Source organism: Diabrotica undecimpunctata, chromosome 2, assembly GCF_040954645.1.
Source record: "Diabrotica undecimpunctata isolate CICGRU chromosome 2, icDiaUnde3, whole genome shotgun sequence".
Classification (NCBI taxonomy): Eukaryota; Metazoa; Arthropoda; class Insecta; order Coleoptera; family Chrysomelidae; genus Diabrotica; species Diabrotica undecimpunctata.
In genome coordinates this window covers 155,635,500-155,656,278 of record NC_092804.1, presented here as the reverse complement: position 1 = coordinate 155,656,278, position 20,779 = coordinate 155,635,500, and the positions used below count along the sequence as shown (strand labels likewise).

The window sequence follows — 20,779 nt, the reverse complement described above, 5'->3', positions numbered from 1 at the left end:
GAATTTGAGACAGTGGACAGGTATGACCACCACATACCTATTTCGAACAGCTGCTAATAAAATACGATGGAGCCATTATGGTAGCCAACATTATAGAGGATAGGCACCGGCAGAAGAAGAAGAAGAGTGGAGAAGGAAAATCACCGACAGAGCCAAATAGAAGAACATTCCAGGAGAAGAAGAAGATCACTGTGTATTGAAACCTCATGTTAAGGAGGATAATCAATATACTAACTTCACATCGAATGCATTATTTATATTTCTTTTGACTTTTGAAACTCTCTTTTTGGCTTCCAATTTTGATTTGCTAACTATACCTTAATATTATCTAATAATTTATTAGACATTAAGCACATTAAGTTTTTTACGTTAATATTGCAAAAGAATTAATTTTTTTACTTTCGTAAAATTATTGTTATGGTTCAATCGATAAGCAAAACATCTTTTAAGATCGTAAAAAACAATTATTTATTATATTTCTGGATTGTTTCTCATTTTATTTACACTAGTCTTCGTATAATTGCATGTATACACTAGTTCTACTTACTATAATCTCACCAGTAACACAGTATATTTTTTGTAGAACGACTTGATCCGCTCCTTTAACTCACAAACTCACATTGAAGATATTTCTATTGTGGTTCACATACAACAGACGAAACAATTTTCTTGAAGCGGTCGTAATTTACGTTTTTGATTATTTTTGCAAACCTGCTGTTAAAAATTTTTAAATTCCTATAAAATAAGCAGTAGGTATACACAAGAAAATTTATGATCCTGATTCGACACCAAATATTTATCTAAGCCGAAGTAAATCGCAATAAATAACAAGGTTGTAGTCAATAATGGGCATTGCTATTATTAACAATTTATTTTACACAAAAGACTTAAGTTTTAGGGTATCTAATTATTATAAATTTGTTTTTTAACTAGATATATTCATGTATCTACGGTGATTGAGTTTTAGCAGATCTTTAGGGCACTGTTTTGTCTACTTCTACTGTAAATGTTATGTTTACTTTACTTTGACTTAAATTGTGTTTGTGAATATGAAACTGATCAACCAGACTGATGTAATCTTGACAGATCAGTTAATAGATATCTGATATAAACAAATTGCAGTAAAAAACTTGTCCTTGTTGTTGTAAAACTGTATTAGTTGTCGAATTTTAATGTCGGTAATGCCGAATTCAGCCCAAGACTATAATTTATGCTAATTTTTTACAAAAAGAAAAAATATATTGCTGTAGTCGTTTAAATAAAAAAAATGGTTATGTTAAGTTTAAGGCAAAAGCTAGCATAGCCATAGGTATATCTTGGTAATTAAAAGGGCAACAGGGCCTATGTTGGCGACATATTTTATTGTTAATTAATTTCTATTGATTGACACATTGTCCAGTCCTAAAACCTAGCCCCTCATCCCCTAGCGCAAAACTCATTACTGGAAAAATCAAGATATTAGATAAAAACAATGAAAATTTAATCGCAAAAAACTAATTGCTAATTTATTGCTGAAGTTTTACGTCAAGAAACAATTTATTGGTGCAACCGGTTCCGAGAAATATTGGTTATGCTTTACGGTAACGCTAACATAGCCATAGCTATATCTCGGCAAGGAAAAGGGCTACAGAGCCCATCTTGGCAACATATTTAATTGCTGCCGGCACATTGTCCAATCCCTAAAAAACTACCCCATTATCTTTTAACGAAAAACTCACTCCAAAAAAATCGAGATATCGGTCAAAAACGTTGAAACCAGAAAAGTGTACCGCTAGGAATTAGTTGCTAATTGACTAGTAATATTTCACAAATTTTTGGTGTAAGATTTTAGTTGCAAAGTGACAAAGTAAGGTTCTTGGATTCTGGTTACGAATGTCAAAAATATTCCTTCATAACCGTGTGATTTAAGGAAATCCCAAAAATTCACAACAATAATGAAAACATTGGTATCTATACTGTGAATGATTACTTGAGATCCCCAAGCAAAATCAGATATTGCTTGTAAATCATTGTCTTGAAGCTGAGGGATTTTGAATATAGTGTTAGTTATACGAATTAAGAATATTATTTTCTGTTTGAAAATCACCAGAAATAAAAATTTGGAAGAGCAATTTCTAAACATTGCAAAATAAAAGCATATAGCAAAATCAGTGGACTGTGTTTGGCTATGGTATTTTATGGCTATGGGTGAAGATGATTAATTATTGAATATTTTTTATCAATATGTTTATATTATTGCTATATGTTTATATAAAGCTATGGTGAGAATAGATGGAGATATGACGCAGGCCTTTGATATTGAAAATGGAGTTAGACAAGGGGATGCCTTATCAACAACACTTTTTAATCTAACTTTAGAAGCTGTTGTTAGAAAACTGAATATAAACGGCTGCATTAATACAAGATTTATGCAAATATGCGCATATGCGGATGATGTTGCCATAATAAGCCGCAACAAAAGGGTATTAAGCGAAAAAGTTATAGAACTGAAACGAGAAGATGCTACGTTTGGTCTATATATAAATGAAAGCAAAACAAAATATATGGAGTGCACAAAATCGAATGAACATGAGAATCTGAAGGTAGACAATCGTACCTACAAATATGCCTCCACTTTTCCCTACCTAGGCTCAATAATAAATGACAACAACAACATCAGTCAAGAAATACAAGCACGGATTCTTAGCGGTAATAAGTGCTTTTATGCATACAAAGACTTAATGAAAAGTAAGTTACTGAATCGTGAGTCTAAGCTGAGAATCTACAAAACAGTAATTAGACTAGTGGTCACATATGGCTATGAAACGTGAACCCTCTCAACCACTGATGAAAATCAACTGAGAATATTTGAGCGCAAAATACTAAGGAAGATATTTAGACCAACCCAATGCAGCGATGGTTCGTGGAGAATTAAAATAAACCACGAGCTGGATGAACTAATGCAGAGCGCAGATATTGTCAGATTTGTAAAGTCACAAAGACTAAACTGGCTTGGTCACCTAGAAAGAATGCCAGATAATCGAGCTGTAAAAGTAGTCCAGAGATGGAAGCCCCAAGGAAACAGAACAAGAGGAAGGCCCCGTAAAAGATGGATAGACGACGTAGAGAGGAATCTTAAAACCATGAACATTAGGCAGTGGCGAAGGAAAGTATCCGACAGGGCAGAATGGAAGAACATTGTTAAGCAGGCCAAGGCTCACAAAGGGTTGTAGCGCCATTAGAAGAAGAAGAGTTTATATTATTATCAATAAATAAACTTGATACATTAAATGTAAATCATTGCTTATTCATTAAATTCACTTTAACATATTCCATTTATACATTAAGAAGTAATATTAAATAAAGCTTTTTGAAAAATTTTTAATCATTAAATAATTTAAAAAATAATAAAAAATAAAGCAATGTAATAAATAAAATTTTTTATTAAAAATCCTTTATATATAATAAAAGGTATATAAATAAAACACCCTATCGGCCTACATCACAGAACGTTTTCGGAATTAGTATTCCATCATCAGTGTACCTAAATGTACATGTTTTGAGCCACTAAATAATTGGGTAAAAACCCGTTAAATGCTTTTAATTTGAATTTAAGTTTCATTATTTGATTTTATATGCTATGATGTTTAAGTTACAATTGGAATTGATAACATGGCAACGTAAGACTCCACTGGAGATTGCTGGTCTCAGGACCCGTACATTCTTATCAGTACCATTTGTACCATATTAAAATAATGTTGACCCAATGTGATAAATAATTAAAAATTCAATTACCATATTCAAACCATCGTAGTAATAAGAAAAAGGACTAAAAAGAAGAATTGGTTTGACGACTAGAGAGAGAAATTTAGAAATCAGGCTCGACAACGAATGCATACGTAGCTACTGCAACAGCAGCAACCAAATTAGCAAACTATAAAAAATACAGAGGATCTAGAGCAAAGCTGTAAAAATGTAAAAGAAAAAATATGAAAGTAACAAAATGGAACACAAAGCAAAGATAGAAGAAAGAATGATAGAGAAGATTATATGGGAAGATACTACGAGAAAAGATAGAGCAAGAGATAAAAGGCAAAATCGGGGAGGATCAGGCAGGCTTCACGGCAAGAAGATTATGCATAGACCACATATACACACTGCAACAACTATTGGAAAAGAAAAAAGCAAAAAATAGAGATATACATTTGGCATTTGTGGACCTGAGAAAGTCGTATGACTCTGTACCCAGGTCAGAACTATGGGTACAAATTAGAAATACAGACGGAACTCATAGAAGCTACAAAAGGTCTGTATAAAGAAAATAAAGTGTCCATTAAAATGGGAACAAGAATGATAGGAGACTTCACCACAACAAAAGGGCTCCTGCAGGGTTGTTCCACATCTCCAACCCTATTCAAAATATACTTAGAGAAAGCCTTGACTACATGGAAAAGAAAATGTGAAGGCATGGGAGTACCGGTACGGAACGAATACCTATATACGTTAAGCTTTGCAGACGACCAAGTGGTGATTGCACAAGACCAAGACGACCTCAGCTACATGATGAAGAAACTACAAGAAGAATATACAAAGGCTGGCCTAGATATTAATCTCACGAAAACAGAGTACCTATCTACAAGTGAAGAAAACATAGAAGATCTACAGATGGATGACAACATAACAATCACAGGAAAGGATAAATTCAAATACTTAAGTAGGGTTTATAATCACGAAAAAGGCAACAACAGAGGAAGAAATTACACAAAAATTAGGACAAACAAGAACAGTAATCAGACAACTTAACTCAGTAAGGTGGGATAGACACCTTAATATGAAGACAAAAACACAGATTTATAAAACATTAGTGCCAAGTATTATGACATATGGGGCTAAAAATTGGATCATAAACAAGAAAAACAGCAGTAAGATAGTAGCAACAGAGATGGAATGTCTGCAAAGATGCTGCAGAGTAACAAGAATGGATAGGAGAAGTAATGACGAAAAAAGACTAAAGTTGTATGGACATGTAAGAAGAACTAGCGACAGCAGATGGATAAAGAGAATAACCGAATGGAGCCTCATAGGGAGGAGGAAAAAAGTACGACTCCGAAAATCCTAAAGGAACGAAGTAGACGACGCCATGAGTAAGAGAGGCCTAAACGATGGAGAATGGGACAACAGAGAGAGATGGAAACGGTTGAGCGAGGGAAGGCAGTGAATGCTGTAGAATCCCTGAATATGTATATATATATATATATATATATATATATATATATATAGAAAAGATTCTTAAAGAACTAGAATGTAGTAGATTATACAATAGATTTTTCTTTCAGGAGATAAAAGTTATTTGTGTACCAAGGGTATTAAGTAGATGCTTATATGAGAGCGACTATCTTACAAAGACGAGAGCATCTGGCCCAAGTATTTGTAGGTCATCCGAAGGTATACACTAACAATAATGCCCACGGTGCATACAAACTTGTATATCATACTAGATTGTTATCGTATTTACAATCTAAATATTTTTAACAATTCAGAAAATTTATTATGGTAGAGTAGGCAATACCATCGTTAGGGTAATGATCATCAAATATAAATAAAAACATCAGCTACTGCCACACCTAAAAAGTGAAAATGCAGAAAAGTTTTAAAATTACCGACAAATTCGCAAAAAAACGGAAAAAGTAACACAAAACTTGTTACTGAATAAATCGAAAGACGCATATGACAGAGAATAAGTATAGAACACGTATACAACACATTAATGAAACTGTGCTGCTTGGATACTTCGGTGATCTCGCTGTAACGTTTTCTCCGGTTCTGTATGGTTCAAGTATTCAATGCTATATAAGATCTTAATGGTAAATAAAAATATAAACATCGCTAATTACCATAATACGTTAAGCAATTTAAAGCAAGGGTCAAAAGAATACCAGCAAAAAAGTCTAATTAATACAAAGAAACTCCCATTAAACATAATACATCTGTACACTCCCACAGCCGATAAAGATGAGGCGTTTTACAACCAATTAAACACTGTTCTAAACTAAACAAAGAAGGATGAGGCAACAATCATATTTGAGAGTTCAACGATAAAAAATGATAAAGGAGAAGTTGAGTCATGTATTGGTGGGTTTGAATTAGGTGAGAGAAATCAGTGTATAGATAAACTCTTAGAATTATGCTAAAGTGAAGATTTAATTGTAGTACACCTGAGCAATCCTATGCAAGACTATAATAACCAACCCCAGTGGAAACAGTGTCAGGGCTAACGGGAGCGGAAGAAATGGTCCTCAACAGGTTAGGAGGTTGGGCTGAAGGTTTTAAGTTCTAAGGTTCTCTTCTAGAAAAAAGATAGGTTGTGAATGTTCAAGAAAGAAAAACCGGATTGACTAAACGACGACGACAATGCGAGAAAAAGGAATATGGTTTAAGGGTGTTACATGAAATATTCGAACCTTGTACAGAGTAGTAGGTCCTTAAAATCTCCTAAACGAACTAGATAAATACAAACTAGACATAACTGCCATACAAAAAATAAGGAAGATTGGAAACAGTATTCTTCTTCTTCTTGTTTATAAGCAATTCTGCTTGTTCATTGGCGGATTAATACCTCTATGGAAGCTTGTATCTCCATTTTTTTCGTGGTCGTCCGATACTTCTTTTGCTGATTGGTGACTTATCTTTTGCTATTTTGATGACACGGGTCTCTTCCATTCTGCTTATGTGATTATTCCATTCAGTTTTTCTATTTTGTGTCCATTAATTTATACACTGAAGTTACATTTTCTTCGAATGTCTTTACTTCTCTTTCGATCTCTCAGCTTATTTCATGTAATTCTTCTCAGTACTTTCATCTCTGCCGTTTTCAGTAGATTTTGCGTTGTGGCTATGTCAGGTCTTGTTTCTGAGGCATATGTTATTATTGGTTTTACACTGGCTTTATAAATTCTTGACTTCATTTCAGTGCTAATGTGTCTGTTTCGCCTTACAGTATTATTAAGGCATCCTACCAGTCTATTTGCTTTTTGTACTTGATCCCTCACCTCTTTGTACAGGTCTCCATAGCTGGACAGAGTAATTCCCAGGTATTTTATTTCCATTACTTGTTTAATACTAATGCCATCAATTTTTATTTTAAATCTGGTTTGTTCTTTGCTGACTACTATTGTTTTAGTTTTTTAATATGCGATTGTCATATTAAATTCTTTTGCTCTTATGTTAAATCTGTGACCAGACAGACCAGTACATGACCAGTCTTTGCAGACTATTTTCATCTTGGGCTATCAATATTAAACTATCAACATTATTTAAAATTAATATTTCTTAAAACGTTCCTGTAGATATTTTTGTTTTTATTTTCATATCAATAAGACTTTTACCTATTAAAACAATAACCCTTGTTTTAATTAAAGTCAAAAAAACAATTTTTTTACATTATTATATTTTTAGTTTTAGGATTTTAGTATAAACCTGTAGATTTTTAGTTAAAACTGTATTGCTGTTTTATTAAAGCGAATTCTTCATATTCGCTCGGTATGTCTGTATATTTTTGAACGAACTAGAAATAATATTTTCATTTAATTTTGATTTTGAAATATTTGTAGAAGTCCACGCAGGTTTTAAAATGTGAGAAAATATGATGCAATTGTCAGAAAAATAGTAAAAACAGAAATTTTATTGTCACGTACAAACAGTTATATACACTCATTTGGATTAATGTCACTAAAACTGGTTATCTTTACGTCTATTTACTTTTTTTTACTTTTCACGCGAATGACGGGAGTTCAATTCCCCGCCGAGTAGAAATCTTTGTTTTTTTTTTAAATCCATTAACATTTAATTTTTTATTATTGAAGTAAATACTTCTTATCGCTCGGTATGTCTGTATTTTTTTGCACAGGTCCTAATTAATCTCACGCGTGATGCGCTTGCCATAAGATAGTACATCAGGGGTGGCCAACTTAATCGGACTCGAGATCTACTGTCTGCATTTCTAATTCTTTGCGATCTACCGAATAGCAATTTTTTTACGATACTGGATCACTAAAAGTGATCTAATATCTCAGAGTCGCTCTCTATATCTCAGAACATAAATCACTGATTCTCTTCTCCTCCTTGTTCTTTTTATGTAGACATTACTGTCTGTTTTTCAATGTGCCTCTAGTAGGTTGTCGTTCCATCGTTTTGGTGGTCTTCCTACGGATCGTCTTCCTATTGGGGAACCGTCTCTTGCCGTCTTTACTACTCTATTTGTTATCATTCGGCTTATATGATCGTTCCATTCTACTCTTCTATTTTTTATCCAGTTCTTAATGTTTTCCACCTTGCATATACGTCGTATATCTGTACTTTTAGCTCTGTCCCATAGTGTCTTGTCATCAATTTTTCTAAGTGTTTTCATCTCTGCTGTTTCTAACATCCTTTTTGTCCTCTCTACGTCAGGTCGTATTTCTGCCGCGTATGTCATTATTGGTCTGATGTCTGTTTTATAAATTCTGCCTTCCATTTCTTTCCCGATATTTTTATTTCTCCATGTTGTTTCATTCAGGCAGTCTGCGGCCTTGTTTGCTCTATTCACTTGATCTTCCACTTTAGTTTTGAGCTTTCCGTAGCTAAATAATGTGATGCCTAGATATTTAAACTCCATTACTTGTTCTATTATCTGACCTTCCAGCTCCAATTTACATCTTAGTAAATTTGCTGTTGTAACCATGCATTTTGTCTTTTTCGTGGAAATTAACATGTTGAATGTTCTGAAAATTATATTTTGGTGCAGCATACATTGTAAATCGCCTTCACTTTGAGACAGTAGTAATGCGTATTGTATGCGTAATGCCGGTTTGTTGTATTCTAATGATTTCGCTTGCACTTGCCTCATTATAAATATTGCGTCGATGCATGATCTTTCTAGTAATGAGCCAAGTTGCTATTTTTCAATAGTACTGCTATTTGCGATTGCTATTTTTAAATCGCTGCTATTTTTACTTGCTATTGCGATCGCAGTTTTGTTGCAATCCCATATATAACATAACGGTTAATAGCGGGTAGCGATATATATTAGCAGCGAAGTTGAACATTATTGGGATAGAAAGAATGATCGCAGTCTTATTGTAGCCATCTTATTTATGAACGCACATGTTATAGTTACGAAATTAGCAGTAACGGCGAAGGATTATTATTATGATAAAAATAATGTTAATGATAATAATAATGATTTATTTCTGAAACAACAAAAAACAAAATTCAGCATTTTGAATTTTGAGAAAAATGAGCTTTTTATGTAGGTACCATTATTGTGTACAATAAACAAAGTAAGGGTATTATTCAATATTATCACAATATTGAATATTAATATTTAGAAATAATAACATTTTTGTTTTCTCACTGAGTCTATTTCTTCTTTCATTTAGTACTTGCCCAGCTATTGAAAGCAGCCTTTCACAAGGTACTGAGGAAGCCAGAGCACATAATTTTTCTTGTGCTATTATTGATAAAGTGGGATAGTGGTATTTGTGTTCGCGCCACCAGTTTAGGGGATTTTCATCTCTTGGTAAAATTTCATCCTCCAAAAATCTTTGTACCTCAATAATGGCACGAGCTTTGCTGGTTCCCGAGGTTGAGCTACTGTCACACACTTGTCGAAAGAGCTCCAGATTGAAAGTTCACCACTATCAGTGGAAATAGTGGATTTTGTTTCAGGACATAAATCTGTTACTGAAATATTTTTTTGCGAAGTTCTTCTGCATATTTTTCTGAAACTGCTGCTATAATACATTGTTTAGCATTCTTACCTGAATTTATTTTAGAAAATCCAAACCTTTTAAATCTTGGATCTAAAACTTCATCAACGGGTTCAAAAAAGTTCCACATTTCACTTATTTTCCTTTTTAAAGACATTTTTTATTTAAAAAATAAACGAATGCTTCATTCACTCGATACAGTTTACGAATAGGTCATCAGAAAAAAGAAAAATGACTATTCAGCTCTAATTAATAGCATAATAATTTATCGGTATATATTACTTTAGTGATTCACTTATTTAAGTATACCATCAGTAATAAAATAGAAAACTATAAACTAGACATAAATAAATATTTTTCTAGTCACCACTAGATAACGCTACCAGTACCCCATTACTCAGCTTATAAAATATCATCGAGCAAAAGTACAAAAGAGGGAATGTAAAGGTAGTGGGAGCAAAAATATTGTTAGATAGGAAGTGCCATCTTGAGAGAGACTCTTTCCTTGTTTAAGAAATCAAATCAAATTTAGTTGGGTTATGTTATTGCTCATGTTATTGTTTGTCCCAACTGTCACATGAAAGATTATTTGTATTTTCTATTGAAGTTTTTTAACAATTGTTTCACATTTTAGACTATTATTGTTATTATTTAATTAAAACCTTATTGTGTTCTAGTGTTAAAAAAAGTATTTTAAGTGTATTATGTATTAATATTATGTAATATAACAAATAAATAGATAAATTAGAACCCCTACACCACTGTATGATTATTGTGAAGTGTCATGAAATTTAAATTTGGCGCATTCGCATTTCCGGATATGTCCGCCATCAGAGGCCACTTTTTTGGTCTCCTTTTCATAACGATTAGATTCCCTCTTTTGTCTTTTTGCTCAATGTAAAATATACAGATAATATATTTTGTACATTACACCAAATATTATGGAAGGGGTATCTCACTACCGCCTACATCATTCCTATTGCTATTCGATTCGCAATCGCATATTCCTATAAATAGCTGTATTCAGAATCGGGACTATTTTTATTTTTCCATAACAGTTGTTAACTGCGATTTTTAAATAGCAGCTATAAAATCGCCGGTTGCGATATATTAGGTACTCATCACTAGATCTTTCCGACCTAAAACTTTGTTGTTATTCTGCTAGTGTTATAATTTCATTCAGTTTATTTGCTATCACTTTGGTTGTTAATTTTAGTAGGTATTGTATTTAATAAATTAAATCGTCTGTAATTTTTCGGGTCCGATTTTTGTCCCTCTTTGAAGAGAGGTAATAAAATGCTTGATCTCCATTCATGAGGAATTCTGTTTTGTTCTATTATTTTTTTGGTTTATAGTTTAGTTTTAATTTAGTTTATTAGTTTGAATAGTTGTTTGGTACTTAAGGAGTTCGTTCGGTATTCTGTCTTCTCCTGGTGATTTTCTATTTTTTAATTTCTTTAATGCTTCCTTTGAGAAAACTAATTGACTGGCGCCCAAGAGAAGACAAACGCAGCAGAGGACGACCACCAACACGCTGGATGGACGACATTGGACGAACATCCAAGAAATGGCAACAAGAAGCACAGAACCGTGAAGTTCCACAGTTCCTTTACATCTTCCGCCTCAATATTTATTTCTTCGTTTGTCGTCACCTCTGGTGTTGGTGGTTCATTATCGTCACCTTTAGCAAATAATAATCGAAAGTAGTCTAATCATGTCTCCTTCAGAATGTATTTCGTTTTTATTAGTTTGTTCATCTCTTTTCTTTGTCCTCTGATAATTCTCTATATTTCTTTTTGTGTTCCGTAGAAGTCGTGTTCCATCTGTTTTGAGAAGCTTTGCCAGTGTTCCCTTTTTATTTGTCTAACTAAAGTATTTATTTCATTTCTGATTCGTTTATAGTGGTTATATGCCTGTTGCGTTTGTTGTGTTCTCTGTATTGTAAAAAGGCTTTCTTCTTTTCTTCACATTTTGTCTTCACTTCCTCTCTAAACCATGGTGTTTTCTTTTTTGATATGTTAGTGTTCGTTACTTTCCTTTCTCCAAGTGATTCTGTTGCTGCGTTAATTATGTTATTTTTGAGTTTTCCCCAGCTTTCCCCGATATTATCGTTTTCTAATATTTTATTCCCAGCGATCTTCCTTGATATTCTTTTTCTGTATAAGTATTTCGTGGATTCCGTATTTAGTCCTTCGACTTTTGTTTGTGTTGGTGCCGCTCTCTTGGATGTGAAGTATTTCAGGATGATTCTTATTTTACATAATATTAGGCTATGGTCGCTACCTACATCTGCTGAGTTGAGGCCTCTTACGTCGATTATTTTCGATGGATGTATATTTTGTTGGTTATAACATAATCTGTCATAGATCTTTGTCCACGGATGTTATTAAATGTATATTTGTGTGGGTCTTTGTGTTAAAAAATGTGTTGTTTATTCTATTCTATCTGATTCTAAAAGGCTATTTTATCAGCTTTCGAGATCTGAAAGAATTTTTAATCTGAAACCGATTCGGTTTTGAGCGCTAAAATTCTGGATTAATTAGCTTTATTGCTCGCCAGTGTATATCAATAATACCTAAATAAAACAAAAGTATTAAATCTTATTTATTTATTTTTCCAACTATATTAGATTGGAAAAAAAAATTATGTGAGTCGCTGGCGATGATCGATGCAAGATTGCTAACATTCCAATAATTTTCGTAATATTTTGGACGGGAATAGGTAGGTATATTATACCGATAATTTTTTCCTTGCCCGCGATCGACTGACATAGGGGCCGCTATCGACGGGTTGGCCTCACCTGATATACATAATATACATACGTATACACTTATTGGTCTGCTCATCAACTTAATACTATTTTTAGAATAAATTGATAACCAAAATGAAGTAATTAAACATAAATACAAGAAAATTACGATAATATAAAATGACGATAAAAAAATTAAAATTAAATAAATAAAATAAAATTTTAAAAGATTTCTTTTCTAATTTTAAAGAACTTAAATGTGTGGTGTTATCATAATATAAAATAATGGATAAAAAATTGAATTTGATATAATTATTTTTTTATACTTGAATAAAATGTCGGGTCGATACCAGTTAAGTGTTAAAAAAAATGGTTGTATTATAACAGAATACCAGGCAATGTTGAATAAAAAAGAAGAAAATGTCTAAATAAAAGTAGCAGAAGATGAATAAAAATATAGATTTGTTTAATATAAATGTAAAACGTTGGCAAATGCCACAGGAATTAAGCAGTGGCATGTGACTGCACATAAGCAAAAATAGTTTATATCAATAGATAACAAAGGGACCAAAATTAATACATTTTAGTTTTTAGATCGGAATTCTTTGTCTAAATAAAAATTTTAAATAGTGAACTAAATACATTTATCACCAAGAGTCGTTTCTCTTTATTTTTATAACAATTTTTATTTCCTCTCCGCCTTGTATATACCTATTTAAAATTATTTTATTTTCTAACTTGATTACAAATTTTCTAAATAGAGACACCGTTTATTGATTTTTATTTTTATACTCTTGTTCGTACTGTTCACTTCAATAACACACTGCAAAGTAACACGTTTGGGATGACCTGAGTAAACAACTTAATTGATATGTGTCTGTTGCGAGTAATTTTGCTGTTTGCCAACTGCTGTTTCAGTATTTAGGAAATATTTACTTCACTGTCATTTTGAAAATCGTCCGGTTCGTACAGTATAATAAAAATAATCAAGAAATATTTGGACTTCTAATAGTTAAATTGCAGTTAAATACATATAATTTTTTTATGTAGAGCTTGCAAATGCGGTTGGATTTTCCTAGAAAATAATCCAAAAAGTAACGTCTTCGTTAATAGATTTAACGTCTTTGTTAATAGAAGTAAAAACCATTAATTTATATTAAATTATTAGTAGTAAAACGTGCTACCTGCACAATCGCACAAAATTGGACTAAGTGGAAAAGGCCTATGTAAAAAATTCGAGATGCCCATGTTCAGCAGTAAAAATTGGAGGCTACAATATGATGATGACGATAACCCTTTAAGTTATCATAGATACCATAAGTACAAAGTAATATAATAAAAAACATATTTAGAAAAAATAAACTGTCAATTATCTGAATTTTGCATGTATTTTAGTTTGTCCAATTACATAGTTGTTAGGGTTTGTCACTTAATATACTGAAAATTTTTTATTACTATGTTGAGGCAAGTTGTGTATAAATTATTTCTCTAAAAGTTGTATCTCGCTCTTATTAAATTTAATATCTGTTAAATTTATAAATCTATTATAAAGTTTTTTTTTTATAGTAAATACTGGTTTGCTTACTACTAAAAATTGGATTATTTAGTTTTTTATACTGTGTACTGAATTTTTGTTTACTGTATTATCTATTTTAAATCTTAATTAAAACTCTTTTTCTTCTTCTTCCTTTTTATAAGCAATTCTGCTTGTTCATTGGCGGATTAATACCTCTATGGAAGGTAATAGCCAACGTCCGAAACGGATAGGGCAAAGGAAGAAGAAGAAGATGGAAGGTTGTCACTCCATCTTTTTCACGGTCGTCTGATACTTCTTCTACCGATTGGTGATTTATCTCTTGCTATTTTGACGATAAGGTTCTCCTTTATTCTGCTTATGTGGTTATTCCATTCTTTTTTTTCTATTTTGTGTCCATTCATTTATACACTACGTTACATTTTTTTCTAATGTCTTCACTTCTCTTTTGATCTATCAGCGTATTTCCTGTAATTCTCAGTACTATAATTTCTGCCGTTTCCAGTAGCCTTTTGTGGCTGTGTTGGGTCTTGTTTCTGAGGCATATGGCAATATTGGTCTTACACTGGTGTTATAAATGTTTAAATTCATCTCAGTGTTAATGTGTCTGTTTCGCCATATAGTATTATTAAGGCATCCTGCCAGTCTATTTGCTTTTTGTACCTGATCTCTCACTTCTTTGTCGAAGTCTCCAGGTGTAATTCCCAGGTATTTTATTTCCATTACTTGTTCAATACTGACGCCATAAATTTTTATTTTATATCTGGTTGGTTCCTTGCTGACTACTATCGTTTTATTTTTCTGAGATGAGATTGTCATATTAAATTCTTTTGCTCTTATGTTAAATCTGTGGACCAGTTTTTGCAGACTATCTTCATCTTGGGCTATCAATATTGCATCGTCTGCGTAATAGAGTATTTTTATTTCTTTGTTTACCATTCTATATCTACTTCCTTTATTAACGCTAATGATGATTTCATTCATGATCAAATTAAGGAGCATGGGGCTCAATGAATCGCCTTGTCTTATGCCGCTGCCTATCTAGAGGTTCTGTAAGTTGTCCATCTAATCTGACTTCCATTTTGTTGTTTTGGTAGATGTTTTTAATAGTTTTTATAATATTTAAGAGAACTTTTCTATTATACAGAAGAATGGATTACATCTTTGAGTCTTACTCTGTCAAACGCTTTCTTTAGGTCAATCAGACACAGAAATGCTGATCTATTATACTCTAGCGATTTCTCAGTTATTTGCTTTATAACGAATATTGCATCTGTAGAGGATCCTTTACTACGAAAACCCTGTTGTTCATCTGCTAAACTTATCCTCAGATTTATTAGCACTTGTCAAATTTTTGTTGTAAGTTTTAACGTAGTATTTGACAAGTTTATACCTCTGTAGTTTTCTGGCTGTTTTTTGTTTCCTTCTTGGAATAGTAGAATTGGAAACAGCTGTAGTAAAAACAAATAAATTTTGTGGAAGTATAGAGAAAATAGTGTAAAGTTATAGTGCAGTGCAGAACGGAGTTTCCAGAAAGTTTCAGTCTCAGATAGGACTTAGACACGGAGACAGCCTATCATGCCTTTTATTCAATATTGCACTAGAGAAAGCGATAAGAGAATCTGGAATAACAACCAGAGGAACTATTATTAATCGCAGCGTACAATTACTAGCGTACGCCGATGATATCGACATTATAGCAAGAAGAAAGGACGTGGTCGAATCATTCAAGGCGCTTGAAGCAGCAACAAAAAGAATGGGACTAGAGGTTAACACTAGTGAGACGAAGTATATGAAAGTATCAAATTATATACAAGCAGAACAACCCGAAGATCTAACGATCGAAACATAGGCTTTCGAAGAAGTAAGAGAGTTTATATACTCAGGCTCACAAATTAATCAGAATTATGCAGTAAGTGCAGAAATTAACAGACGGATATATCTGGCAAATAGAGCCTATTATTAATTAAAAATTTTTTTAACAACAAGCCTAGTTACAAAAAGAACGAAACTAGTGATATAAAGAACTCTTATCAAGCCCATCCTCAACTACACGTCGGAAACATGGACGATGACAAAGAGCGATGAAGAACGTTTATGATGCTTTGAACGTAAAATCCTCCAGTATATCTATGGAGGATTACAGGAGGAGTACAGGAACGTTTAAGATGCTTTGAACGTAAAAACCTCCGTCATATCTATGGAGGAGTACAGGACGTATTATGGCGTAGACGCTATAATTTCGAACTTTACCGCCTGTATGACAAACCTGATATTATTAGGTCCATCAAAATAAACCGGCTGCGGTGGTTAGGTCACATAGAGAGAATGAATGAGATGGAGCCGCCAAAAAAAATATTTATAACCAAAAAATAGATGAAGTGAGAAGGAGAGGCAGACCCAGAGCACGAATTAAGGATCAGGTGGAGGAAGACTTGAGAATGTTGGCAGTACGGAACTGGAAAGCTAAAGCGAAGAATAGGAGAGAATGGATACTTATCCTTGAGCAGGCCAAGACCCACCATGGGTTGTGGAGACAATGATGATGATGATACAGAAAATAATTTTCAGTTTTATTCTTTAATAAAATGAACTTCCATCAAATAACAGTTGAATCCATCACTTAAACTAAAATAATATACGTTAAAGTTGATTGTTACGGCTGAAAGTAGAAATTTTCGTATGTATGGACCAACTTTACTGAGTTAAACCTCTTATATAAATAAATTCAATATTATGGCATTGTTTTGCAGTCCTGAGATGTATTTAGGATTTCAAGTCTTTATCTTATTGACAAGTTTGTTTAAAACCCTCAGGTACTATAATCTGGGTCTGTCAGACCGAGAGAGCTCTCAACAACCACGCAATCTCCCAAACTTAAGTAATTTTTGGCTGGGGCTCCGGCTATCTTCAGCTTATTTAGTCTGAAATACGATAGTGTGCATAAATTTTATTTGGAACTAGCGAGTTTTATAGACGTAGCTGGGTGTATTAGACCCACTTATAGTAATAACGTAATTTATACATAACTATTGTGTTTAAGGTAAATATTATTTTATATTAGTTTAATTTAGTGTATCCTAATTTATTTTATTTAAATTGGTTTTTTGTCGTTTTTTAAGTGATATAATATGTATTTTCTTTCTGTCATTTTAAAATTACTCGAAATAAACCTCTTACCGTCGAAGATATTGATGCTTTATTTCAAAGTGAGGATTTTTGGGATGACAATGTTTTAGTGAGTGCTGAGGAGATACAAGCAGAAGCCAATATCATTCACATGGCCGATGGCACCGATCAAAGCCATAGCGACCATGAAATTTTTAGTGATCATGATTCGATCAGTGGTATTGACTGTGATCCATCAGATGAAGAGCAGATTCAAACTTTATCTAGTAAAGAGACCGAACAATCTGAAAATAAAGATGCAATGGAAGAAGAAAAGCAAAGAAATTTGAAAAAGATAAAACAAAATGGTCGAAAATTCCTCCAAGAAGAACTTAAGCAGTCAAAGAGAATATTGTGACAGTTCTACCTGGTTTAAAAGGGCCATTCGCGCTAATCCTCCTGACAGTATTATAGACAAGAACATTATATCCTAGCATTACACACATGAAGAGAAGATTATATAACTCCAATGTGCCCCGCTAGATTCGAGCTATTGCCTCAGGTATTCTTGGCACTAAATTTTTAAGTGTTCCTGAGCATTCTCGAGTCAATGCGAATCGAAAAAGGAAGAGATGTCATTTCTGTCTAGCTAAGAAAAACAGAAAAACGAACTATGTTTGCGCAGAGTGTAAAATACCTGTGTGTTTACAATGTTGAGTTCAAGTATAGAAAAAATGCAAATAGCTTCAATTTGTGTTTAACTATATAAATAGTTGAACAAACGGAGCCCACAGGAACAACGGAGCGAGGAGTCAGACAGGGTGACACTATATCACCCAAACTATTCAATCAAGCTTTGGAAGACGTTATGAGGAAATTACAATGGGAAAAACGGGGTATTAACATAAATGGTCAATACTTGAATCACTTGAGATATGCAGACGACATTGTATTAATAACAGATAAAAGGGAAGAATTACAAAATATGATGAATAAATTAAATAGCGAATCAACAAAAATAGGTCTACAAATGAATTATAATAAAATGAAAATTATGACCAACCAACCAGAAGAATTACAATTGCACAAACAACTATAGAACAAGTAAAAGAATATGTATATTTGGGACAACTAGTTAAATAAAGAAAATCAGACCGGAGAAATAAAGAGAAGTATACGGTTGACTTGGGTATCCTTCGGAAAACTTCCTATACTAAAAAATAGAAAATACCCCCAATATTTAAAAACAAGATACGGTTCTCAAACTTGGATTTTTACAAAGAAAAACATGAAAAAAATAGCAAAGACCCAAAGAGCCATGGAAAGGCAAATGCTGAACATCAGGCTATCAGACAAGAAAAGAAATACTTGGATCCGCAACAAAACAAAAGTGACCGATGTATTAACGTAGATAGCAAAACTTAAGTGGAAGTTCGCTGGACATACCATAAGACAGAAAGACGACAGATGGAATAAGATGATTATACACTGGAGACCATATAGTTACAAACGAAAAAGAGGAAGGCCACAAATGAGATGGTCAGATGACTTGAAGAAACACGCAGGCCCGAAGTGGATACAAACTGCCTACAATAGAGCGACGTGGAAGAAGGAAGAGGAGGCCTATGTCCAAAATTGGACAGCAAGGGCTGTATAGATTGTGTTTAAACCATTTATGGCACTTCATTTTGTAATCTTAGTTTATAAATAAAAAAATTACCAAAAAAATTGTTTGTTATAAAAATTAGGTCTTATAGACCCACTTATAATACTTATGTAATTACTTTTGACTTATAGTAGTTAAGGGTTAAAATATATTATACAATAACACCCGAACCAACAGGCAACTTAAGTCAGTAAAACCACATTAAAATAGATGTAGTTTAATGTTTAAAATCCTGTCGCTTTTAAAAGTTTTTCTGTCTCAAAATTTTTGAATAAGTAATTTATAAAAAAATAAATTTTTCATTTAATCACTTTTATTGAGAGACGAGTACTTATCGTGTCTCAATATCTAGGCCACATATTGGAACACGATAAGTACCGTCTACTGCAATTGATTGTCCAGGGAAAAATAGACAGTAAGCAAGGCCCAGGCAGGAGAAGACACTCGTGGCTCCAAAATCTGAGGAAGTGGTTCGGGCTCACATCGGTCGAACTATTCAGAAGCGCCGCAAACAAGATCAGAATTGCTATGTTAATAGCCAACGTTCGTAACGGACAGGACACTTGAAGAAGAAGAATCACTTTTACAAAATGTGTTTAAGATTTTATGAAAAAGTTGAAAATATAATAATATATTGAATATTCTGTTAAAAATAACAAAGTTTCTTTTTAGTATTAACGTAACTAATAGTTAGTTGTAAATATTTGTTACATGCAAATCAGCTTCAGTTATTCGAAACTACAAATTTTCACATTTGTAATCTGCTTAGTTTCACATATAACTAATGTGCAATCTACGTGAACCACCTTGTATATTGATATATGTTATTAGCAGATTATATAACAAATAGATAAAGTAGTTTTATTAAAAAAAATCTAAGACAGCTTTATAAAATTTGTATGTTAATGCATTGAAAAACTTACGACTTTTTCGGTTTCAACTGATGTTTTATTTACTCTTTCCTGTTTAGGTTACACTATTCTTAATAATTAATTAAACTCGACGCCGACGAACTTACTTCAAAAATACACCACTCACTATTGTAGTCTCCATAAATGACTGAATGGATCTATTTTACTACGAACTTCAAAGCTTAAAACAATCCGCTCTTAGTAGCTCTCCGTTCGATTTTTTCTAAAATTACAATTCGGTACCTCGGAGGTAAAGGACACTATGTCCATTTTTTTACTATTTCAGGAGAGCAACATTTTTTAAATTTGTAATCGGTAAATACTCAAACGTTTCTTGTATTTAACCAAGATTAATATATTATTATTGTGGTGTGTATAATCGTTTTTCTTTCCATGAAGTGTTATATACCTGAAGTTTACTGTTCATTATTTAAAAATGTTTTTAAAAATGTGTAGTTGGACATAGTGCTGTTTACCTCTAACAACTTTTTTAAATAATGTGGCATTGCATGTTAGGGTCTCTACGAAATAAACAATACAAACACATTAAACAGCCTATACTATTATTTTATTAGAGGTAAATATTATAATGTTATAATAATTAAGTAAAATTATAGACGACAAGTTTCAAAACTGTTAAAGATGCTCCATATCATCTTCATCTTCTTGTGGGTAATCGTTTGTGGCTACATCGCTATGTGTTAAATTTTGATAAATCGCATGACAAACTGACGAAACAAAAGGCAGTAGTGTAATTAAGTCATTGTACTTTTGTTTTGTGATTGGTAATGGGATTACTGAGACTTGATTTAATTGGGCTGGAAACATTACTTGCTGTCTTCGATATCTCATGAAGTCCACTTCATACATATTTTGATTATTGAAATCGGTCTTATAAAAGAGTTGTCCAATGTGTTCTTGTTGGACTTGTAAAAAACCACATGTTGACAGTAGAACAGTGTCTTTATTAACATTCTGTTTTCTACTCACAAAAGGAGGATAAGGTGACAATTTCTTATCGAAAAGCGTTTTGAAGTTTTTGAAATCTGCAAGTTCCATATTGTGCACTGTGTATTTACCTGATGT

General features: G+C 32.8%; 1 protein-coding gene across 3 annotated transcripts in view; it reads right to left on the bottom strand.

Annotated features, from left to right (window-relative positions):
- LOC140433521 (orexin receptor type 2-like) overlaps window positions 1–19,863 on the bottom strand; it is a 40,674-nt gene extending 20,811 nt beyond the window's left edge. Inside the window, exon 1 of one of the 3 annotated variants that reach the window (XM_072521505.1) lies at window positions 19,706–19,863. The gene's annotated coding sequence lies outside the window, so the exon portion shown is untranslated. Of the gene's footprint in view, window positions 1–547; window positions 670–19,705 lie in introns of those variants that run through there. The other 2 variants (XM_072521504.1, XM_072521506.1) reach the window with 2 other exon arrangements.
- Between the last annotated feature and the right edge of the window lie 916 nt (window positions 19,864–20,779).